At 43.3% G+C, this 25,931-nt stretch overlaps 1 protein-coding gene across 1 annotated transcript in view; it reads left to right on the top strand.

Annotated features, from left to right (window-relative positions):
* Positions 1–719: 719 nt before the first annotated feature.
* hivep2a (HIVEP zinc finger 2a) overlaps positions 720–25,931 on the top strand; it is a 163,237-nt gene continuing 138,025 nt past the window's right edge. The window contains exons 1-2 of the mRNA XM_080452291.1: positions 720–1,379; positions 12,846–12,911. The gene's annotated coding sequence lies outside the window, so the exon portion shown is untranslated. The remainder of the gene's footprint in view (positions 1,380–12,845; positions 12,912–25,931) is intronic.

The raw sequence follows: 25,931 nt of genomic DNA, 5'->3' as shown, positions 1-25,931 counted from the left end.
TCAGACAGAAAGACAGACAGACACACTGTACAGACAAAGCCTCCAGAGGTGACCGGGGAATCCTCTTTCTCTCTCTCTCTCTCTCTCTCTCTGTGCTGGCTCACAGAGCTCTCTCCACCGGCCACTACCCCTTCCCTTACCCCCCCCCCCCCCCTCACAGCCATGGTTGCGCACTGGGGGATCCGATGACGTCACAGCCTGAGCACTCCTGCACTGTCACACGCACACGCACGCTGCCTCTCTAGTGCGCATCTCCCTCTCTCTCTCTCTCTCTCTCTCTCCCTCAATGCTATTCTGGGAAGTGGCGCTTGGAATAACCCCCGTGTGTGTGTGTACATAATATGTGTGTGTGTGTGTGTGTGTGTGTGTGTGTGTGTGTGTGTGTGTGTGTGTGTGTGTGTGTGTGTGTGTGTGTGTGTGTGTGTGTGTGTGTGTGTGTGTGTGTCTCCTGATTTCACCCTAACACTCCCACACACAACACACTGAAGTCTCAACACAACACAACACACGCGCGCGCGCGCACACACACACACACACACACACACACACACACACACACACTCGCTTGGCTGTCTGGGCGACTGCAGCAGCAGTGTAGCTACAGCAGATAGAGAGAGAGAGAGAGAGAGAGAGAGAGAGAGAGAGAGAGAGAGAGGGTGAGAGAGAGAGAGAGAGAGAGAGAGAGAGAGAGAGAATTCTTTCATTTTCACCAGCAACTTTCCTTCCGTCGGCAGCTGCCGCCGACAAGAGGAAGCCACCAGGCGGCTGGACACTACAGGACAGACACTGATCGAGGACAGGACAGGACAGGACAGGACAGGACAGGACAGGACAGGACAGGAGGCGACACGACCGTCGCACAAATAAAACAATTCTCTTTAAAATCAACTCTCTCTGGATCCCTAGCAACACTAGTACAATTGGGTACAATTATTAGATTCTTTTTTGTTTTTTGTTTTTTGTTTTTTATTTTTTATTTTTTATTTTTTATTTTTTATTTTTTATTTTTTATTTTTTATTTTTTATTTTTTATTTTTTATTTTTTATTTTTTATTTTTTATTTTTTATTTTTTATTTTTTATTTTATTTTTTTTATTTTTGTCACCCGGCGACAAGAATTGTCATATACCCGAGTTGTCAAAAAAAAAAAAAAAAAACACACAGACAGACAGTCAAGAGAGAGGTGGGGAAGGAGTTGTCATCATCTCGGCCAATAAGCCGAGCCAGCTGCGGCGGCGGAGGCGGCGGCGGGGCTTGTTGTCATTGTGAAGCCGAGACGGAGGAGTCTAGAGCCGGCTGAAGAGGAGAGCTAGAGGCGCTGCCTGGGAGCGCCAAGGCTCACAGAGACACACACTATCTAATCCTCCAGTCCGCACACGGTAAGTAAAAGGAAGGGGGGTGGAAAGGAAAGGAAAGGAAGGGAAGGGAAGGGGACACACACACACACATATTTTCAACGTGACACTAGTGGCATGTCGGTGACTCGGGTGCCGAATGGCACTTTAATAACTGCCAGGGGGTGGGACGTGTACCGTTTCGCTTCAGTTTTGCTTGGCACTGAAAAGGCAGCGAACAAAACCCTAAAGCCGCTTTGGCTGCTTTGGCCCCCCTGGCAGCGTTTTAGAATGGTTTGTTTGGCTTTATAAGGGCACGGCACGGCACGGCTCTGTGTTAGTAAGGGGGAATACCCCTCTCGGTCGGTGCTTGCTTGCATTGCATGCAGATTAGCCGCGGTTGCGTAATATGCGTTGGAATTCGGCAGCTCAGCCTCAGCCTACATGAGCTTGCCTTTGCTGCCTGCCTTGGCCAGTGTGTGTGTGTGTGTGTATGTGTGTGTGTGTTGCACGGCACAGCACAGTACAGTACAGCACGGCAAGAGAACGGCCGCTGCAGAGAGAGAGAGGGAGAAAGAGAACCGTTCAATTTAACCCCGAATTTGGACCAAATGTAATGTACATTTTGGTCCACTCTCTCGGGGCTAAGACATGGATACACACTGACACACTGTAGATTTTGAATGTGCATTGTATATGGATCTCTGTGTGTGTGTGTGTGTGTGTGTGTGTGTGTGTGTGTGTGTGTGTGCGCGAGAGAGTGAGGATGGTGGGTGGTGCGCTGGCTCGTTCCGGGAATGTTCCATGACGTGTTGCCCGTCTTGAAGAGGGGCCCCTCTGGGGAGGCTCCAACGGACGACCCGACATTTCTCTCTCTCTCTTTCTCTTTCTCTCTCTCTCTCTCTCTCTCTCTCTCTCTCTCTCTCTCTCTCTCTCCACACAAACATGCTCATGCTATTGCCCCTCTGTGTCTCTCCTTCTGTCTCTCTGTTTCTGTCTTACCACCACCACCACCCCTCCTCTCTCTCTCTCTCTCCCTTCCCTCCTCTCTCTCTCTCTTTAACATGCCTGCTGACACACTGTTATTCTGGAAAATATTATTTATGTCCCTGTTTGTATTCATGCTATTTCCAGTCCATAGATTTCCACCGCATCAGTCTCGCCAGCTACACATTACAAACATAGTTTTTGTAATTTATTTTCTTATGGCCCATACCCTCAGAAAGAGAGGGAGAGGGAGAGAGAAAGAGAATGTAGAATAAAGAGTGTAATAGATATGTTATCTAAACATATTCTAGTTTCATTGTTTGTCTGTATTAGTTTCAATGTACAGATTGTTATTGCAATTGTATATTGTTTAGTACTGATGCTATAGGTTACCTGGTTCTATGTAGCCTATGTGATTGCATTACTTATTGTAAGTCGCTCTGGAGAAGAGCATCTGCTAAATGCCTAAGTTTTCATCGTGGGAGGGCAGGCAGGTGTGTGTGAGAGAGAGAGAGAGAGACATTTTTTTTTTTTTTTGCTTTTCACCCCTTTGTCGTTATGCCAGTTAATTTCTTCCCACACACATTTTTTGTTGTCACTGCTTTCAAACATGTTATTGGGGTCATTTTGTCGTCTACTCAGGCTTCTGTGAGCACCCCAGACAGTTTTTAAGTTGCTTGATTCAGTATTTAGATATTTGATATTCATTTTATCGGACATGCCCCCTTCTTTTATAAACCCATTGTAACTTCATTAAACTCTATTTTAACCTTGATAGACTAATTGAAAACACCCGTCCTTGGTTCTGGTGAGTGATGTTGTCCTTCTAATACGCGAGGGAGCCGTGTTCTTCTCCAATGACCTTTTTCATTCATTTTACTTCATTTATTTTATAGTATTTAATTATTTTTCATTTTCCCAAAACATTATTAAAAGCAATTGAATAGAAAAGTTTAAGAGCTGATAGTCTAAACCAGGGGTCTTCAACAGGGGGTCCGGGACCCCTAGGGGGTCCTCAGAGTTACTACAGGGGGGTCACCAAATCTTTGTATCATAGGACTTTGTTTTTTTACATTAACCACTTGAACCCTAGCATTCCTATTCTGAGGGGAACATTAGCCGAAAATAGCCGATCTACAAGCTCACAACGCCTCATGCTGTGAGGCGTTGTGAGCTTGTAGATCTGCTATTTTCTGCATAGAGGTTTGGTGTAGGGGGCAGACCAATATTGAGGGATTCAGTACGTTCTGTCTGAGAATACACGTTAACATGAATCCAACACAACGCTACACAAGTCTATGAAGCTATCTATGAAATCTATGAAAAAGTGACCCGTAAATGGGCCCAGACCCCCTGTTTGGGAAACAGTGCTGTAGAAGACCTCATCATATAATCTTGTGTGTGTGTGTGTGTGTGTGTGTGTGTGTGTGTGTGTGTGTGTGTGTGTGTGTGTGTGTGTGTGTGTGTGTGTGTGTGTGTGTGTGTGTGTGTGTGGGAGGAGAGATGGACCTACGTACCATCTGTCCCTGTGCCACCTCAGACGGCCCTGGTGCTGTTCAGCACAGGACACGTGCACGCACATGCGCGCGCTGGGACGAACACACGCATTCACTCCCTCATCGGCACAAGCAAAGATGCACACACATATGTGAACACACGCACACACACACGCACGCGCACACACTGTTACCAGGGAGGACAGGAAGGGAGTTGTACGGAGCATGTGCGCGAAACGGTGAGCTAGTGCACTAAACATTCAATTAATGTATTATTGATGGCACAGGGGAACGGCGTGCGTGTGCATGCACATGCGAGGGAAATGGTGCATCACACGTGCATCAACCACATATCATGGGGAGCGCTCCCACTTACAGCTACTTAACTCAGTTCCATTCTAATTAGGGCCGGGAAATTAACCGGAAATATATCGAAATGGACATTTAGTACCAATAGCTGACTTAATCTTAGATTAAAGATTAAAGGGTAAGTGATATTTTTTGTTACAATAAGTGTTAAAAAAGCTCTATGTTCTGAATAGTACTCATTGCTATAATAGAGTGTTTGTTCAGTAACAGGAGTCTCCCAGTCTCTCCAGCTGATCCAATCAGGAGAGAGAACTCGCACAGGATACAGATTTAACAAGTGAAATTGGAAGTGATGACACTGAGAAATGAGCCGACACAATTGAAACTGGAACACTAAAATGAAAATGTATTTTCTGTTTATTAAAGAGCTGAAGAGACATGGAGACTCCTATTACTGAACAAACACTCTATAGCAATGATTACTATCAGAATATCTTGCTTTAACTTTTTAACTAAAAACGTTTAGTTTTAATCAAAACATATCACTTACCCTACCTATAATTGATAAGCAGTTTAAAAAGATATAATATATATATATATATTTTTTGGGGCTTTTCTGCCTTTATTCGATATTACAGTAGAGAGACAGGAAACAGGGACAGAGTTTGGGAGTAACATACAGTACAGCAAAGGGCCACCAGGCTCAGGAATCGAACCCAGGACTCTGTCAGGCATGTGGTACGCACCTTAACGTTTAACCACTCGGCTATCGGCGCCCCAATAAGTAGGGTTTTAAAAATATATAATTTTGTATTTCTTATATCAACGGATCAATTCAGCTATTACTTTCAATGGGGTGACGTCACGTTCTCTTTCTATATAGATCCTTTTTTCATAATTGACTAAATCCATTAGTTTGATTAACCACCTGCATTATGCTTTGTTGTGCAATGGTGGCGTGCAAAAATTGCTTGTATATCTGTTATTTTCACTATATAAATGTTTAAAAACATCGTTCATTAATCGTAGCCAAGACAAAAGTTTGAAATAATCAAGATATTGATTTGAAGTTCAAGTTATATCGCTCAGCCCTAAATGTTTATTTTTGTGTAACAAATTGAAACAACTCTTGTGTTGGTGCTGATTACTTCCCTGTCCATTGATCCGCCTGTCTGTCTGTCTTTCTGTCTCTAGTTTTCTGCCCTCTTTTCTGTGTGTCTGCCTTCCTCCCATCTGTTTATGTGCCTGTCTGTCTGTCTCCCATCTGACTGCATCTGTTTGTCCCCCAGTTTGTCTGTCTGTCTGTCTGTCTGTCTGTCTGTCTGTCTTTCTGACTGACTTGTCTATCTGTCTTGTCCCTGTCTGTCTGTCTGTCTGACTGCCTGCCTGCCTGTCTGCCGGCGGCCTGCCTGCTTGCCTGCCTGTCTGTCTATCTATCTGTCTGTCTGCCTGTCTGTCTATACCGCTGGTACAGATGTGTTCCGTAATCTTCTGAAGTCAATTAAAACTGCACACACACATCATAGCTAGGGAATGTGAAATGACTACAGATGTATGGCACGGTGTGATGTGATGGGGTAACACACGCAAGCACGCACGGCACGCACAGATGCACGTGCGCACACACACACACAGACACACAGAGAAAACCAGCTTCCTCTTTTACCTTTTGATTTCTTGTTTTTATTTGATATTCAGTTAAAGGGATATTTCACTTTCAAACATGTTTGGAGTCATTTTGACATCTACTCCGGCTTTTGTAAACACCCCAGACCGTTTTTAAGTTGCCTGATTCAGTATTTAGATAATATTTAGATATTTGATATTCATTTTATCAGACACGGGTTCTATATAAACCCAATGAAAATTTGTATTGAAAAAACACAGCTCCCTCACGTATTAGAAGGAAAATATCAGTCGCCAGAGCCAAGGACGGGTGTTTTGAATGAATCTATCGTGGTTAAAATGGAGTTTTAAGGTACAATGGGTGTTCGTATAGGAAGGGGGAGGGTGCTGATATTGTGCATGTCGGCCCTCATGGTTCCTTGAGGCGGTTCCCCTAGGGTTTGTAACTCTTGAGACTTAAGTGTACAAATGGAACCAAATTGTACACTCGGAGTTATAGGGGTCCTTGAAATTAAAAAGTTTGAGAACCACTGTGCTACACTAAATGGAACAGAGCCTTAATTACTTGGTAAGACCTGTGAAGGAAGTAAGGAAGAGGCCCAATTTCTTTCCACCATGGCTGCTGTGCATAGAGCCTATAGAGTGCTCGTGAGCGGGGAGCAGTGAGGGGTTACGTAAGTGCCTTGCTCATGGACACCCTCAGCACATAGCCGCTGCAGGTGTGGGTGGGACCCACATGGACTGGGTGGGATGCCGGAGGGGACTCCCCTCTTTCTTTGGTGTTTCGGCCCAAGTTGGGCGTGGTTTTGAGGTTAGGTTTCGGCATAATTCTTGGGAGTTAAGGTTAGAATTTGTTTTTTTTTCCGGGTCCAAGAGGCACCAAGCGCCGTCCACTCTTCATTGTAAACAAACATGTAGGAACCCGTAACTCTTTTTACAATAACCTCCTTTTTCAGAAATGAACCATTGAGGGTTAAAAAGGGTCTTAATGCTAATATCATAGACAGTAAAAAGTAGGCTAATATATATATTTATATACATATTTATTATTTATGATTATTATCATATTATTAATTGATATATATATATATATGTGTATATATTAGGGGTGGGACGATATGGGTACCTCACGATACGATATATATCACGATATTAGGCCCACGATAACAATATATATCACGATATTCGACGATGTTCGATATATTGCGATATCACGATATTCGATATATATTGCAAGAAATTTCACCAACGATATATCACGATATCTGAAAATATCGATATATTGCGATATCACGATATATTGCATGAAAATTCACCAACGATATATCACGATAGTCCTTGTATTCAATTCATAAACACATAAAATAGCACCAAACAGTTCAAAATCATCATTACACAAATACAGAGTAGGAAAAACAACGTATCACAAACTAATGTTTTTTTTTAAATAATATCGATATTTTTCGGGAGGATATCGATTATTTATCGCGGGAGAAAGTATCGCGATATATCGATATATCGTCCCACCCCTAGTGTATATATATATATATATATATAAATAAAATAACCATTTCCTCTTCTCTTTGCCGTTGACAGGAAAGCGATGGAATGACACTTAAGTCGTTATTTTAGTCTCAGATCTGTTAAAACGGCAAGATCTGTTGACACAGCACTGCGCATATTGGCAAAACACACACTTGGACCCGGTCAGTTGTTCTGACGGGGCGCATATGTCACGGCTTAACAAAAGAATTAGGGATAGGCATATATAACCACGCTCACTTGGGACGAAACACCAAAGAAAGAGGGAGCCCCCTGTGTGGAGAGTAGACCCCCCCCCCCCCCCCCAGACATTTTAAGGAAACAGATGTATGAACCTGGCTCCAGAATGAGACTTATGTGGGAGTTTTATAAGTCTGGGAGGTTTGTGCAGATGTGAGAGCATGGCCCAGGAGGAGCTGGACTAATGGACTGGTCTCTGGTATAGCTACGGCCCAGGCCGACAATGGTGTTCTCATCTCATGTCGTTTGAAATGGTTAACCCATTCAATCCGGGAACACATCCACAACAAATGTCTTCTAAATCCTAACAGTTTTCTAAAAAAACGTATGTTGCTATATCAGTGGTGCTCAAACGTTTTCATGTCAAGGAACCACCCAAAAATGATATGTATGTGGCCGCCAACCCCCGCCGTTAAATGCAAAAATGCGTCTGGTAAACAGTACGCGGCATGTTTCTGGGAATGTCCCAAGATTTCCAGCTTCTGGAGAGTTCAATTATGAAGTCTAAGATCTGTAAAGATCCTGGGCAGTTTGTATTAGGGTTACCATCCAAATTGGGTGTACTAGAAGCTAAGCTACTTAAAGGGGAAGTGACATACGCAAGGTGTACTAAGTACACCTTCCGTATGTCACTGATCACATGACCTCAATCAAGTCTAAGGTGTATTAACAGTTCTAAGGTGTATTAAAGACAGTTCAATGTTGAAAATGAGTGGTATTTCCCTTTAATAAGCTTCTCTGTCTGGCTAGAAAATGCATATTATTCAATTGGATTCATGAAAAACCTCCATCAGTGATAATATATAGAGCGTTGGTTCGCAAAATGGGGTCCAGGGACCCCCAGGGGTCCTTAAGGGAGGTTCCAGGAGGTCCCCAGCAAAATGTGTTAATACGGCGTCACAATCATTTTAACCACTTTATCAATTTATGTTGGCTATTCAAAAATAGCAGATCTACAAGCTCACAGCACGTCACTTTGTGCCACGCTGCGAGCTTGTACATCTGCTATTGAAAAAAAAATCGTGAACGTGTTTGAAATATTTTTGAATCATTTTGAATTTCTTAACACAAATCTTCTCTTCCTGGGGGGTCCCTGGCACAAAACCTTTTCAGATGGGGGGTCCGCGACCAAATACATGTCAATTTGAGGGTCCCTGGCAGGAAAAAGTTTGAGAACTGCTGATATAGAGTACTTCCAATGGAAAGACTCGGTGGTAAAATAAAATAAAAGGGAGAACTTTATGAATATATGGCAGCCGCTGATAGATTACTCGCCCAAGGATTTATCTACTCTGATTTATAAAGGAAGTGATTCATTGGATTGGAAAGCCCCGGTTGCACTCTTACAATTTGCCTGCTGATGTGTGTTGAGTGTTTGGTATGAATGTTTGACTGTATGTGTATCTATCTATAGTTACGTGGTCATTGTAGTGTGCTGCTTGCCTTTACTTCTTTCAGTTTTTGTTTTGTTTTTGTCTTTTTTTTTTTTTTGTATTGTGTGCCTTTAATTTATACCAGGGGTCTTCAACGTCTTCCAGCCAAGGACCCCCTAGCTGAGAGAGAAATGAAGCAGGGACCCCCCACTACATTGCATACAATTGTGTTGCAGATTAAACTTTTTCATAGATTTCATAGAGAGCTTCATTGACTATCATCAGTGGTGTGTAAAAATATTTTTTATATTCATTTCAGACATTTAACCACTTAAACCTTCAATAATTGGTACTTGATTTTCTCCTTTTCCCCCTCTACACCAAACCTCTTTGCGAAAATAGCAGATCTACAAGCGCACAACACCTCGCAGCGCGAGGCGTTGTGCGCTTGTAGATCTGATATTTTCGGCTAATGTTCCTCAGAATGGAGATGCTAGGGTTCAAGTGGTTAATGTAAAAAAAACAGATCCTATCATAAAGATTTGGTGGACCCCCTGGAGTAACTCTGAGGGCCCCGTAGGGGTCCCGGACCCCCTGTTGAAGACCCCTGATTTATACCATTTCTGTAGGAACGATTCCTACTGTTATAATAATACATTGCTGTATTGTCCTAGTGGTTAGATGTTGGACGCTATAGTTCAAAGAGATTGTCACGTAAGGTATCTACAGTGACGCATATTATGAGCGGGGCCGAGGGTCACCTTGAATTCTCGCGATAATAGACCGCCACCTCCTGGTGGACAGGCGGGGAATAGGCCATGTGTTCTTGTGATCGGTGCTGGGGCATAAATCCAGGCCGATTCTTCCAGTCTTCTGGTTAGCGAGCTAATTAACTCAGCCTCTCGTATTAGGCCTCTGCAAAGGAGGTATAGCTATCCTTCCCACTAAGGGTACTGTCGACCACTGTCAATGGGATCCTGTGGGCTGCCTTGTCGGAACCAATGTCCTGTCAGGGAGCAGAGCAGAGTAGAGCTGATTGGGTCTCAATAACCGCTGATTCTTCTGTTGGAGTTCTTCTGTTTATGGCTAAATGACTATCTTCTGGCTGAACACACTGACATATCTGTCAGACGTTGATCGTTTATATCCAGGGTGTGTGTCACGCTGGCATTATGCCCAAGTGAGGTGGTTTGCTGCGTTGCCTCGGCAACTTCGTCACAATAACAATTTCAGTTTGTCCAACTTCAATTCAATAACGATTTAATTATATAAAAATAAAAATAAGCCATTTCTAACCATAAGCCTGAAGCCAAAAAAAAATCTGATCTACAAGCCGGGCTCACAAGTACAGTAACACACACACACACACACACACACACACACACACACACACACACACACACACACACACACACACACACACACACACACACGCACACACAAAATGGGGTGAAACAGCGTTCAGTCGAGTTCATGCACTGCCTTATCCCTGCAATAAGTAGGCCAAGTTGCACTTGGCTTTGGAAGCAGCTGCAGTTTGCAGTGCAACACATTTGCAGTGCAGCAGCAAACGGCCGAACGGTACGATGGCGTCACGTTTTTTTTCTAACTTAACTTCCCGTTGGATAACGATGCGTTTTGAGTGTGACGATGATGATGATGATGACGGGGTGACGAAGGTAAACGATATGCACCGCGCACGCCGAGCTGTGCCACAGTCTGCTGAACTGTGTGGGGGTGTGTAACTGCACTGTTGTGTGTGTGTGTGTGTGTGTGTGTGTGTGTGTGTGTGTGTGTGTGTGTGTGTGTGTGTGTGTGTGTGTGTGTGTGTGTGTGTGTGTGTGTGTGTGTGTGTGTGTGTGTGTGTGTGTGTGTGTGTGTGTTCAATCATCTGAGAGCGGTAAGGGGAACCTGAGACGATTCGGGCGACCGAGGCCTTGACAGACACCTAAATTATTAACACACACAAACACACACACGAACACACGCACACACGCGCACCCTCTCCTCTCTCCCTCACTCTCAAACCCACACATGGTTGTGGTATGGGGTTGGCATGGTGCATATAGAATGACATGCATGCCCATACATCTCTATAGCATGTGTATAATGATAATAAAGTGGTCCGAACACGTCTGTGACATGCCACTGTCATACCTATAGAAGCACTTAGCTGTGTCACAGCGCTAACGAGCTTGTAGCGCGGAGTGGCTCCTTCAGCTCCAACGCTGCTCTGTGGTTTAGCCTTTTAGCTAACTGAGCAGAGGAGAGGAGAGGAAGAGGAGAGGAGAGGAAGAGGGGAGGAAGAGGCATTCCATTCTATATTAGTAGGAGATTTAAGGAGGAAAGAGAGAATATATGACAGGAGACAAAAGAAAATATCATGTCTGGTGTGTGTGTGTGTGTGTGTGGGGGGGGGGGGTGTGTGGGCATCAACATACTTAAAGTACAAAACAGTTTGGAAAATAGCAGATCTACAAGCTCACAACGCGTGGCGGTGTGACGCGATGTGAGCTTGTAGATCTGCTATTTTGTGTGATCCCAACTCTCATTAGCTGAAACCTGTCTACAAACCCCTAATGGTATAATTCCCATGCCCGTACAGAGAGCTTAATCAAGCATCCTTGTGTTTTGTGGATTCATGAATTATTGATACACTAGACCATACCCATCGGGGGATATGAGCACCCAAAGTGCGTCATGGTCCGCTTGTTTCACGTCTGTGGCAACACCGGCGCTTGGTTCACGCACATGATTTGGCAACCCGGGAGCCAGCGAACACAAAAACGCTAATAGCTGACATTTGGGGAAAGTGAGAAACGGGCTTCGGTGTTCCGTGCACATGCTAGTCAATGGCTGTGTGCAAATGCAGATCAATTGCTCCAGCCACTGAGGAGAACCGGGCAGAAGAGTTTTGGGCACACGGGACGATGATGATGATGTTTAAAAAAAGAGTCTTCTCTCATCACCACGGTGACATAATGCACCAGGTCCTCCAGCGAGGCACACACACCATCCCATGACTCAATCCTCTAGGATCATCCTCTCTGCTACGGTACAGAATAGCCGATTGTGTTGTGTCTTAAAGCCCGGTTTATACTTAGCCGCACGGCCGTGGCCCAACGCTGGAAATAGCAGACCTTAACGAGCCTGCGTTGTGGGCTTGCAGGTCTGCTATTTTTGCATGTCTGATACTGTCTACTGTCTGATATTTAGGCTTTCAGACTCACTGGCACTGCTGATTACTCCCTGTTAGACCTGCAGGCTGGGCACCTGAGGAGAGGAGAGGAGAGGAGAGGAGAGGAGAGAGCATCGATAGGGAAGAGGAGAGGTGTAAACTTTGTTGACTAAAAATTTTCATCGACTACCTTTTTTCCACTGATGAAAACTAAATAAAAACCAAGCTACGATCACTAAAACTATGACTAAATTTACTGACGACTTCGTCAACAAATAAAAACTGGACTAAAACTTAAACTAGACCGAAAATAGCCGATCCACGTGAGCTATTTTCGGCATGCAGCTAAGCATAAATCGGCCATTACGACGCCATCACAGGATTCACAGCCCGCCAAAATACGTTTTAGTCGACTAAATCAACTGTAGATTTAGTTGACTAAAGCCATAGTTTGTCAACTAAAACTAAATCAAAAGTTGCTGTCAAAATTAACACTGTAGGAGAGGAGAGGAGAGGATCTTTAGAAGATGCTATAAAGATCTTCTCAAGTGCCTTGCACTTGAGAAGATACTGTATGCAGTTGTTCTTCTTTATAACTGAATACATATGCGTTGTGCTTGTCCCTCATGTCCAGCTATCTTTCCTTTGTCTAGCATCTCAAACACCTGTAACAGGAAGCACCATACGCTCGTATATTTCGACATACTATATAATTCCCTCTCTCACCATCTCTCTCTCTCTTTTTCTCTCTCTCTGACAGGTGGTGGGACCACACCAGATTGTGGACTAGGTGAGCTGCACTTGAGGGCTATAGTTGCTACTACAGGTTTGTTCCTTTTCTCAAATACCTGTGTGTGTGTGTGTGCGTGTGTGTGTGTGTGTGTGTGTGCGTGTGTTGTGTGTGTGTGTGTGTGCGTGGGTGCGTGTGTTGTGTGTGTGCGCGTCTGTGTCTTTTTGAATATGTTTGCATTCTCAGTGGTATCAGACGATACAGTGATGAGAGACAGAGAGTGAGGGGGGTGACATGTACCAGTAGTACCCGTCATGATTCGGATTCGAACCACAACGTGGTGCGCTGAGCCACAGTTTGTCCTGAAAGTAGTTTAAACCCAATGTATTGAAATAAAGGTTAACTGGGATATACATTTAAAGGGGCACAACACCCTAGGACAGAGGTGGGCAACTCTGATGATGGAGAGGGCCACTATATTTCCACACTCACTCCAGAGGACCACATTGCATGTACTGTCGGGCCATTCTATGTCACACAAATGTTGCAAAAATAGCCGATCTACAAGCTCACAACGCGTCACAATGCGGCGCGTTTTGAGCTTGTAGATCTGCTATTTTTGCTATTTTTGGATTTGTTTTTGCTATTTTGGAATTGGAATCCTGAAAAGTAAGATTTTGATTTAATTTCAAATGCATTTAGTTATACTTATGTTAATTTTATGAACTTAAATACAAATACATTGGACATTAAAAAAACAATAGAATTGTAACACTAGTCATAAAGCTACTAATATTGACTGAAGTAATTAAAGCGGGTCATGTTTGCATGTTTGGAATTGTAACAGCTGAAATCAATAATATATCAGTATTCCGATATTAACCTGTGGGCCGCATTAAGTGAAGGTGGGGGCCGCATGTGGCCCCCGGGCCGCCGGTTGCCCATGTACAGTATGCCCTAGAGGATGATGTTGTAGTTTGTTTTCCACTTCAGGTGAAAAAACTACAGCTGATTACAAACTTGGCAGACTAGTAAAGCAACACGGCTGCACCAAACACATTAATAATGAGTGTGTTAGATTGTCATAGGTGTGTCCAGAGCCAAGGGCATGGCCAATGTGCAAGCATGATAGACAGTATTGACACACCTAAAGTCTAACACACCCATTATAACTTTTGTATTAGCTGCAGCTGTGTTGATTACATCACTGTGTACAGTTAGTACGCAGTGATGTAATCAACTGCTGCAGTTTATCCACCTGAAGTGGAAAACAAACTGCAAAATCAGCCTATAGGGTGTTTGCCCCTCAAGTTCTAGGGAAAATGCATTAGTTTAAATATGACCCCAAAATGTACTGAAGTGAAATTTAACACCATCTACAAGCTCACAACTCTCACAACGCTCATAAACGTCATAATAAACGAAAATCTTTCAAAAAAAATCAAAACAGCGGGGAAAAAAAACAAAAAAAAACATTTCAACACATTAAAAAATCTACCAGCTCACAACGCCTCGCATCGCGACAAGCTCAAGACAAGGATGCCAGGTTGAAAGTGTTTTGTAAACACGGTATGTTTTGGAGTGACTTTAGGTTCAGTTAAGGTAAAGAAAGGGTACGTTTTAGACGACGCGGGGAGGTGAGATGAAAGTAACGGTGAATAATTAAAAGTCGGAGCGAACGCGCACAGTGTGTGATGCGAGCCGAGGACAGTTTGGATGAGGCGTGAGACCGTGAAGTGACGAACAGAAGTGAGTTATTTGGGGCAAAGTGAAAGCGTAGGTGCGATTAAAAACCCACATGACTCGCTCGTTATATGTGTTATCTTAGGTGAAGTCTGTGAGTCGGAGAAGACAAGGTGATTTCACAGAAGACGGGAGGAAATGGAGGGACCTCGTATCTTTTCATAATCACCATCATTACGGATTCAATTGGCTGGTTCCTTTTGTCTGATTTTCAGACACTAAAGAGAGAGAGATGGGGGAGAGAGACGAGAGAGATGGAGACGGAGATAAGGGCAGAGAGAGCGGTGGAAGAGGAAGGCTGCGGTGTCGATTTTGACGGCACACTTTGATTTAGTTTTAGTCATAGTCTTTTGAATAAAAATTCCATTTTAGTTTCAGTCGTATTTGAGTCATCTGACATGTTTTGGTTTTAGTCCCACTTTTAGTTGACTAAAATATCAGAAGATCTGAGTCCACTAAATCTACAGTTGACGTAGTCATCATCATCATAGCTTTATTTATTTATTTTCGTCAGTGAAAAAAGGTAGTGGACCAACATCTTTCGTCATAGTTTTAGTCGACCAAATGAAACACTGGAAGGTAGACGGCGAAGAGAAGGAAGACAGAGATGGAATGGTTTTGTCAGTGAGAGATGGGGATGTGTAGTGCTAATACAAAGAGAGAGAAGAATCAGAATCGGTTGTATTTGTCACAGTTTTTACAGGTGTAAAGCAGTGAGTGAGATTCAGTGGTGTAAAGTAACTAAGTACATTTACTCAAGTACTGCACTTAAGTACATTTTTAGGTATTTTTTACTTTACTGGAGTATTTCCAATTTGCAATACTTTTACTTCTACTCCACTACATCTCAGAGGCAAACATTGTACTTTCACTCTACTACAATTATTTGAAAACTTTAGTTACTAGTTGCCGATATAAATTATCATATTAAAAAACATACATTAACCATTTTAGCCCTATTTTATACATAGGCTATTTGAAAATAGCCGATCTACAAGCTCACAACGCGTCGCGATGCGACACGTTGTGAGCTTGTAGATCTTCTATTTTCCAACATTTTAGTACTTTTACTTTGGTACTTTAAGTACATTTTCATGCCAATACTTTTGTACTTTTACACAAGTAACATTTTGAACACATGCCTTTTACTTGTAACAAGAGTATTTTTTATATTGTGGTATTGCTACTTTAGTTGAGTAAAATATCTGAGTACTTCTTCCACCACTGGTGAGATTCTTTTGTGTGTGCGTGCGTGCGTGCATGCGTTCGTGCGTGCGTGCGTGCATGCGTGCGTGCGTGCGTGTGTGTGTGCGCGCGCACTTCGCTTCATCGTTTTGTTGTATTCCATTGGAAGAGCACAGAATAGAGGGAGAGTGGAGAGGCAGAAAAGGATTCAAAAGAGAAACGAGAGAGACAGACAGACAGACCTTCTGTCTTTCTTTCTGCGAGACAGAGGCGGAGAGAGAGGTGGAGGTTAGAGATGGTTGCAGACATGGAGGGTTGGAACTGCGTTCACTTCCACTGAATTTAACTCTCACACAATGTTTTGTGCTCGTCTGTTGCCACGGCGACCGCATCGTTTACTGGAGGTGCGAGTGAATTGTCTGCTAGCAGCAAAACCCTGTGGGACTGTGGAGCTTCTACTGTACGAGCTGCTACTGCGCATATATACCAGTCCAGAGGGTCCTCAATGTTTTTCAGGCCAAGGACCCCTTTAGCTAAGATAGAGAGATGAAGCACTATACATAATTGTATAAAATTGTGTTGCAGATTCAACTTTTTTTCCCCCGTAGATTTCATAGATAGCTTCATAGACTTGTTTGACAGACACGCTGTCATCAGTGTTTTGTCACTGCGACACGTTGTGAGCTTGTAGATCTGCTATGTTCGGCGAAAGTTCACCCCAGAATAGGGATGCTAGGGTTCAAGTGGTTAAATAACAATAAAAGTTCCTATAACGAAAAGATTTGAGTTTTTAGAGCAATAATGGCTACAATTTTGTCAAACAATAAGCACTTGTGGGTCATTTTGCTTTCCTTTTTCTCTGATATAAGGCCTTGAAACACAACACCAGGTTTCCATTCAGATGCTGAGCTGTAGGAAAAGTTGAACTCCGGGTTCAGAAAAAAGTATCTTATTTGAAGATATGGGAATAAGTGAGAGACTGTACATAGACTTGTTGGAAGAGCATGCACTGTAGTGTGTGTGTGTGTGTGTTTGTGTAGCAGACCATTAACTACATATAGAGGGCAAGGTGAACTCTATCGAATGCCCTCGAATGGATTTGTCTCCCTCTATGTCTTCGTTCATCTCTATCACTCTTCATTTGTTTTGATGGATTGATTGAATAATTCTTTTAACATGCATATGAACAGTACAGGTAGTACAGAGAAAGGTTGTGCTAAAAGGATAACTCAAATAGTCCCAGGGGCTTGTTTCCATTGTGGTCCATTGTACTTTGTCTCTCTCTCTGCATCTCTCTCTTTTCTCTGTATCTGTCTCTCTCTGTCTGAGTCTGTCACTTAGTTGTTGGCAATGTGTTTACGTCTGTGCATGCGGTTTTGTTTGTGTTTTTATGTGCTCGCGCACATGCACGTGTGAGAGATATGCTCGGGCTGTGTGCTGTCTGTGGACAGAAATAGATCATGTAAAACATCCCAGATCACTATCAGAAGCTCAAAGAGCAACGCACGGGTCGCACGCACGCACGCACGCACGCACACGCACACACACACACACACACACACACACACACACACACACACACACACACACACACACACACACACACACCCCGTCACTTACAGTACATACACATTACAGTACATACACAAACAAACTGTGTGTGTGTGTGTGTGTGTGTGTGTGTGTGTGTGTGTGTGTGTGTGTGTGTGTGTGTGTGTGTGTGTGTGTGTGTGTGTGTGTGTGTGTGTGTGTGTGTGTGTGTGTGTGTGTGTGTGTGTGTGTGTGTGTGTGTGTGTGTGTGTGTGTGTGTGTGTGTGTGTGTGTGCACGCGCGTGGCAAGTGTAATCTTTTTCAAATAGTAATAATGTATGTTAATGTGTATTAATAATCTAAATCTCTAAAGTAATCAGTAAATCAAGCTGTCAAATAACTGTAGTGGAGTAAAAAACTGTAGTGGAGTAAATAAAAGTACAATATTTGCCTCTGGGATGTAGTCAGTGGAATAGAAGTTTAACCACTTTTTGACCTTGTAGATCGGCTATTTTTGGTGAAGCGATTTGGTGCGGATGGAAATAAATCAGTCAAAGCACAGTTTTAACTGGAGGCCATTTCACTGAAACAAGAGGGTATCGTCCTGTAGATCTGACAGACACGTCTGTCACAAGCTCACAACGCGTCGCTTCGCGAGGCGTTGTGAGCTTGTAGATCAGCTATTTTCAAATAGCCTATGTATAAAATAGGGCTAAAGTGGTTAATGTATGTTTTATAATATGATGATTTATATCTACAAAGTAACTAGTAACTAAAAATTGTGGTGGAGTAAAAGTACAATATTTGCCTCTTGAGATGGAGTGGAGTAGAAGTAAAAAGTATTGGAAATTGGAAATACTCAAGTAAAGTAAAAATACCTCAAAATTGTACTTAAGTACATTATTGAGTAAATGTACTTAGTTACTTTACATCACTGTGTGTGTGTTAGGGTTTAACACCGGGAATCCCGGGATGCGGGAATCCCGGGATTCCCGAGGTTATTTACCGTCCCGGGAACTGACTTCGGTTCCCGGGATCCCGTTTTTTTTTTTTTTTTTAGAAATTAATACTAATTAGTAGAAAGGCCTATCTACAGCGCGGAGGAATTACTATTATAATTAGCCAAGTTACTTGCCGCGTTGCCGACCAGGGCAGGGTCCCATCGTCCCGTTGTGAACCAATATGGGACGCACTGAATGTAACAGTAATGAACAAAATAAAACACAAGTGGCCGTGATGCCCCATGCCTGCCCTGCGCACGCTGATTTCACCGTTTAAAACAGTAGACACCAGTTGACTAGTTGAGATTCAACATCAAGTGAAACGCTGCATAAGCAGTGGGTAGGTTTGATTTCGAGCCTATATTCCAGCTTAAAATGCGTGCAAGCCAAGCAATGCTTTTGATAGAGAGAGAGGAGAGACTGGAGAGAGAGAGAGAGAGAGAGAGAGCAAGAGAGAGCGCGTGCGAGAGAGAGAGAGAGAGAATTAGACCGATGTGGTCCGATTTTTTTATCATCATTAATGTAGCCTACCCTACCTACACTTGCATTTTAGAACGTTCAAACTACCATTTTACTAGAACTACCAGTAGAACAAGTGAACTGCACAACAGCTGTCTGTCTCATTGATTGTCAGTGGCAGCGCATGCATGTGCACATCAAAATCACACTACAAAACCCGACATTTGATCAACAACAAAATATAGATTAATACATTTGACAACATACAGTCAACATCCCAAAATGGAGTCTTAATATCCAGCAAGTAGCCTAAAATAAATTAATAACTGCAAACAATATCAAATCAATATCCTACAAAAGTAGAGATAAGCTGTGACCTCACCGGCGCTCTGATGGACAATAAATAAATAATCCTTTTGCAAATTCTCTTGTCAATAATGATACAAATGGAACGTTTATTTCAGCAGCTAGAGTTTGACATTGTTTGAGTGCGTTTTGGGTGCACAGCGCAGCTCCTCGTTTAAGTTAATTGTCTTCACCCGCTGCTGCGTAACAGGGCAGATCTCCGCCAGGGCACTATATTATATTTATATATTATATTTATATGATTTAAAAAATCTACTTAAGTCATTATTAGTGCAAGTTCATAGGTGGACACAATAGGGACATTTGGGCACCTCAATATAAAATTGGCTATTTAAATATCTACATATAAAAGCATTTTAGTGGGTACTTCTTTTTTTTTTACCCTTTAACGGGAATTCCCGGGAAGCCCGGGAAAAGGTCTGAAAATTCCCGGGAATTAAATTTAGATATTTCCCGGAAAATGTTAAACCCTAGTGTGTGTGTGTGTGTGTGTGTGTGTGTGTGTGTGTGTGTGTGTGTGTGTGTGTGTGTGTGTGTGTGTGTGTGTGTGTGTGTGTGTGTGTGTGTGTGTGTGTGTGTGTGTGTGTGTGTGTGTGTGTGTGTGTGTGTGTGTGTGTGTGTGTGTGTGTGTGTGTGTGTGTGTGGGATGTAGTTGAGAAGATGCAGGATAAGTGCATAGAGGGATATTAGTAGAGACTGTAAAAAAAAAAGGAACACTGGATGAAAGTACCAGCCTCCTCCATGGTTCTCAAAGTGGGGTCCGAGAACCCCCAGGGGTCCTTGAGGGGGGTTCCAGGGGGTCCCCAGCAGAGTAGTACCCGTTGTACCGCTTGTCAGTCTGTCTGGCGTCCCTTTTTATGCCCATATATATATATATATATATATATATATATAGTGAGATCTCTGTATATGTCTGCCCTTGTCCCTTTAACTCATCCACTGCCAGAGTAAATTAATAAATAAAGCCCAGACTGCCAGCGATTTTTTCGATTTTCTTCCTTTTCAAGTAGTCACAGAATATTTATCTCCAGTATGATCGACCCCATGATGGTGTCACTGTTTGGCTAGTCAAAACGCATGGAGAAAAAAAAACTATGTGGTGGAAAAGTAACATTACTCAAATACTGTACTTAGGCAGTGGTGGAAAAAGTACTCAAATGTTTTAATTAAGTAAAAGTATCAATACTGCAATGTAGAAGTACTCTGTAAAAGTCTGGAATTAAACATTTACTTGAGTAAAAGTGACATCTGCTATTTCAGAAGGAAACATCTGCTGGGCCAACAGCAGGCTGAAAGCTCTCAGAGTTAAATTAACACTGATTTCACGATATAAATTGGGGTCCCAGAGAGCATTAAATGGGGGTCCGTCGCCTAATCCCCTAATGCATGTCAAACTGGGGGTCCTTGAAATTAAAATTGTTGAGAATCACTGAGCCATAAAAATCTTCTCTTGTGGGGGTCCCGGGCATATCGTTTCAAAACGGAGTCCGTGGCCAAATACACATTAATCTAGGGGTCCTTGAAATGAAAAAGTTGTGAGAACCACTGTTTTAGATCAAAGGATATCAAGTGGCCGTTCCGTTGCTATGGGGACCATGGCTTGGAGCGTCATGTCTGTCTTTGCCCTTGATACGCACGCGCACAGCACACGCACACGTGCACACACATACACACACACACACACACACACATGCGCGCACGCGCACACACACGCAAGCACGCACATGCACACACGCGCACACGCACATGCGCGCATGCACACTCACAGCTGTGTTTTGTGGCTTCTGGACATGTTGCATCTCTCTCTCTCTTTCTTCCTCACTTTCTCTTTGTCACTCTCAGTTACTTCCTCTCCTGTATCATTATCACTCTCTTTTATTATCACTTTCTCTCTGTCTGTCTGTCTCTCTCTCTGTTTGTCTCACTCTTTCTCTCTTTCACGCCCCTACATCATTCCCTATCTCTCACACCTCTTCTCTCTCTCTCTCTGTCTCTGTCTCTCTCTCTCTCTCTCTCTCTCTCTCTCTCTCTCTCTCTCTCTCTCTCTCTCTCTCTCTCTCTCTCTCTCTCTCTCTCTCTCTCTCTCTCTCTCTCTCTCACACTCTCTTTCCCCACGTCTGTCTTCAGCTCATGCATCACCCGTTTTATGGCTTGTGTGTGTGCGCGCGCCTGTGTGTGTGTGAGATAACACAGTATTGAAATTTGAATAGGATTATGGCATACGGCCGTTGCCAAGGATGACCGCAGTTGGCTTTTTCTTCCCATTTCCGCCCGGCGACCCAGAAGTTAGAATGGTGTCACTGTTTGGCTAGTCAAAACGCATGGAAAAAAACAACGTGGTGGAAAAGTAACATTACTCAAATACTGGTACAATTTAGTTTGTACTTTTACTTGAGTATTTCCATTCCGTGATGCCCTCGTGTCTTAGTGAAATGGCCTCGAGTTAAAACTGTGCTTTGACTGATTTTATTTCCATCCACACCAAATCGCTTCACCAAAAATAGCCGATCTACAAGGTCAAAACGTGGTGCCGTACATCTGCTATTTTTGGCAAATGTTTCCCTACATTAGTCAAGTGGTTAAAAACTTCTATTCCACTCACTACATCCCAGAGGCAAATATTGTACTTTTATTTAAGTTTTGTTTTACTCCACTACAGTTATTTGACAGCTTGATTTACTGATTACTTTGCAGAATTTATATTATTTATACACATTAACACACATTATTACTATTTGAAAATAGCCAATCTTGTAGATTAGACCTTTAGCTATAGGTTTACGGTTTTGGGTTGGACTACCGGGGCTCAGGGGTAGAGAGTGGCCGGTAGAGCGGCCGGATGGCAACCGTGAGGTTTCCAGTTCGATCCCGGGCTCCCCCAGAGTGTCGAAGTGTCCTTGAGCAAAGACGCTGAACCCTTAATTGCTCCCGATGAGCAGGTTGGTGCCTTGCATGGTTTCCTCCGCCATCGTTGTATGAATGGGTGAATGTAAAAATGCACAATCTATGTAAAGCACTTTGGATAAAAATTACCATTTACCATTTAGTTACGCCTGGTTTATAGCTATATGCACCAACTCAGTGGCCTTGTGGTTAGAGTGTCTGCCCTGGGATTGGGAAGTTGGGAGTTCGATCCCCGGTCGGTTCATACCAAAGACTATAAAAATAGGACCCAATGCCTCCCTGCTTGGTACTCAGCATAGCGTCTTGTCCAGCGGGTGTGCTTTTACATAATGGCTTGGGGGTGTAGTACTTGTATATATATCCTGGAACTGTTTTCCAGACCTGGAAAAGGTTTGGAATGTATAAAGTGTTCTGGAAAATGATTTGGCTATGCATTCACTCACCTGCCAACATGTACGCATGTTGCGTAGCAGGCCTAGCATTTTCCCATCAAAGTACACGGGTACGATGTGTCCCTCTAAAGCAGTGGTTCTCAAACCTTTTCATGTCAAGGACCCCCAAATTGATATATATATATATTTGTCCACGGACCCCCATCTGAAAATGTTTTAAGCCAGGGACCCTCAGAAGATAAAATTTGTCTTAAAAAATGCAAAATGTAAAGAAAAAAAGATTTCAAGATTTTTCAAAAACAGCAGATCTACAAGCTCGCAGCACGGCACAAAGTGACGCGCTGTGAGCTTGTATATCTGCTATTTTTTTTAATAACCAACTTATAGATGGATAAAGTGGTTAAAATGATTGTGACGCTACATTAACTACTTTTGCTGGGGACCCCCTGGAACCACCCGAAGGACCCCCACTTTGAGAACCAATGCTCTAAAGCACGCAGAATTACAAGCCGACGACGTGCCGGTCGTTCATTGCGTTTATCTCTCCCCCTCGCTCTGTGCGGTGCTGTGTGTGTGCGTGTGCAGCTGTTGTTTGCCATCCATATGCAGCTTCCGCTCGATTGGCTATAATAGCTACCGTCCCATAGCTCGTGGTTCTCAACCTTTTTCAGGCCGTGACCACCCAAAATAATCACATTTAATTTGAACCGGGCACCCCACACCCTGATAAGCACTTGGAATTGTAGGAGTTGAGGCATTACATTTAGTTTGACTCGGTTTCCACAGATAAGTATTGTGGAAAATAGCTCACAATGCCTCTTTCTTATATCATTTGACAATTCGGCCAATGTTTGACCAGTTTGTTGATTACTTTTTATACAGTAATGGACCTTTTTTCTTTCTTTTTTTCTCCCTCGTTTTATTTTTAAGTATTAATTAAAGGTCTTAAAAGTCCTTAAATTGTCACTTAACTGTCATCTGGGAGTGGGGACCCCCCCCCAAAAAAATCATGTGGGGACCCTCCTGGGGGTCCCGACCCACAGGTTGAGAACCACTGCCATAGCTGGACGGACAGCTTGTGTGGGAACCCTGTATATCAGTGGTTCTGAACCAGCGGTCCGGGGACCACCAGTGGTCCTTGGGGGGGGTTCCAGGTGGTCCCCAGTGAAATTACTTAACATAGCGTCACAATCATTTTAACCACTTAGCTTTGGCTATTCAAAAATAGCAGATATACAAGCTCATAGCGCGGCACCGAGTGCCGCGCTACGAGCTTGTAGATCTGCTATTTTTGAACTATCTTGAAAATGTGTGCATATCCTTGAATGTATGTATATTTTTTAAAGCGAACATTTTTAACTGAAATCTTTGCTTCTGGGGGTCCCTGGCACAACACATTTTCAGATGGGGGTCCGCGGCCAAATGTATATCAATTTAGGGGTCCTTGGCATGAAGAAGGTTGAAAACCACTGCTGTATATCAATGTGCCTCATGCTATAACAGCAGGAGATAGGCTCCTGCCTCCTATGGGCCACATATGGCTCGGCAAGGCCAGGCTTCTTTGCACTCCGGTGTGGTCTGTTAGATCAGCTGTTTTCGGCTTTAAAGTTTGGGTCAAAAATGTTATGGCGTTCATAATATCACCGTTCTCAAATGTTGTTGTCCTCACAAGTATAGTAATACAAACGTGCGTGCGTGCGTGCGTGCGTGCGTGCGTGCGTGCGTGCGTGCGTGCGTGCGTGCGTGCGTGCGTGCGTGCGTGCGTGCGTGCGTAGCTTCGTTGCTGACTACAGTAGTGTGATAGAATTAGTTGCCGTGGTTTCGTTTCCGCCTTGTTCTTCATGCAAATTATGCCTTTGTCTCATTCTGCAGCCTGCACACTTCCTGTTCAGGGTGTGTGTGTGTGTGTGTGTGTGTGTGTGTGTGTGTGTGTGTGTTTGTGTGTGTGTGTGCGCATGCACTTGCACGTATGTGTGTGTGTGAGAGAGGGAGAGAAAGAGGAGACAGAGAGAGAGAAAGTGATTTTTTAAATAGTAAGTGTGCGTGCATGTGTGTCGGCGTGCCTGCGCGCATGTGTGTGTGTGTGCGTGCCGTGCGCGTGCGCATGCGCTTGCAGGTGTTTGCTAGTTGGGGTCAAATTCAGAGTCACCACAGTGGAATTCGGTCCACAATAGAATAGATAACCCGCTGCTCTGAGTATTGAATTGATTACCATGCACTGCGGCCCCATGGCGCTCAAACCATTTGGTTTCCTATTAACAATAGTAATATGAAAAGTACTAATTCAAACACATACTCCATACCGCTTCTGTCAGGTGGAAAACTCATATGTACCAAAACTTTTCAGAATTCAAAATAGCAAAAATAGCCGATCAGCTATTTTTGCTACTCTTGTGTGACACTGTAGTCTGATGAGAAATAAGCAAAATAAACAGAGAAGTTAAAATATGTAATCTGTATTGTAATGTAATCTGAAGACTCCACCTTAGCCCGTAGCACTTAACCCAGTAATGACGACAATGCATGCAGACGTAACCCTGGTCATTGGTTCTCATGTTTTTTTGTCACTTAGGTGTGTTTTCTTCTTGACCACAAGGTAACTTAGATAGCGTGTCATTTAAACAGATGCTATAGGTTCATTGTTTACCTGGTATCCTAATCGTGTCAATGTACAGATTATTATTTTGATAGTGTTTAGTCTAAATTGTAAATGGGAGATAAGAGGTTTCTGACACATGATCCGATGGTGTCAGAGCCGTGGCTGAGGGATGTTTTTGATGAGCTCTCTGCCCAGTGAATGGATTTCACGCTCATAATACGCTGAATGGACGGACATTAACCAAGGTTGTCGTCGGTGGTAGCCATAGCAACCGCACCTCGCGATTACAGAGAGGGACCGACGAGGCGAAGGTTCTCTAATATGAATCACATGCAATGGAATAGTCCGGTTTTTAAAAAAGGGATGGAGAAAGTATACTGTATAGTGGTGCTATAGGGCAACGGACGGAAAATATATCGAAACCGATATTTAGAACCGAATAACTAACTGACTTAATCTTGCGGAGGTTGTGGGTTCTAATCCACCGTGGTGCATCTGGCTTTGTCGAACAGGGAGTGCTGGGAGGGAGGAGTAGGACGAAGCCTCCACGTCCTCCTGGTGGGGGCTCCTTACTGGCAGGTGAGTCTGAGTAGGATACAACAGCAGTGACACAACCAGTGGTGATTTTGACAGCAAATTTGTATTTAGTTTTAGTCATAGTCTTTTGAATACAATTCCATTTAGTTTTTGGTCATATTTTAGTCATCGGAAATGTTTTAGTTTTTGTCTAGTTTTAGTCGACTAAATATCATAAGATTTTACCGCCAAAATACATTTCAGTCGACTAAATCAAGTAGATTTAGTCGACTAAAATGTATCTTGGCGGTGCCTTGATGGCGTCGTAACGGCTGATTTTACACTTGGTTGCACTCTGAAAATAGCAGATCTACAAGCTCACAACGCGACGCGTTGTGAGCTTGTAGATCTGCTATTTTCA

Source organism: Gymnoscopelus braueri (assembly GCF_963280865.1).
Source record: "Gymnoscopelus braueri genome assembly, chromosome: 16".
Taxonomy (NCBI): domain Eukaryota; kingdom Metazoa; phylum Chordata; class Actinopteri; order Myctophiformes; family Myctophidae; genus Gymnoscopelus; species Gymnoscopelus braueri.
This window is presented reverse-complemented; position numbering and strand designations above follow the sequence as displayed.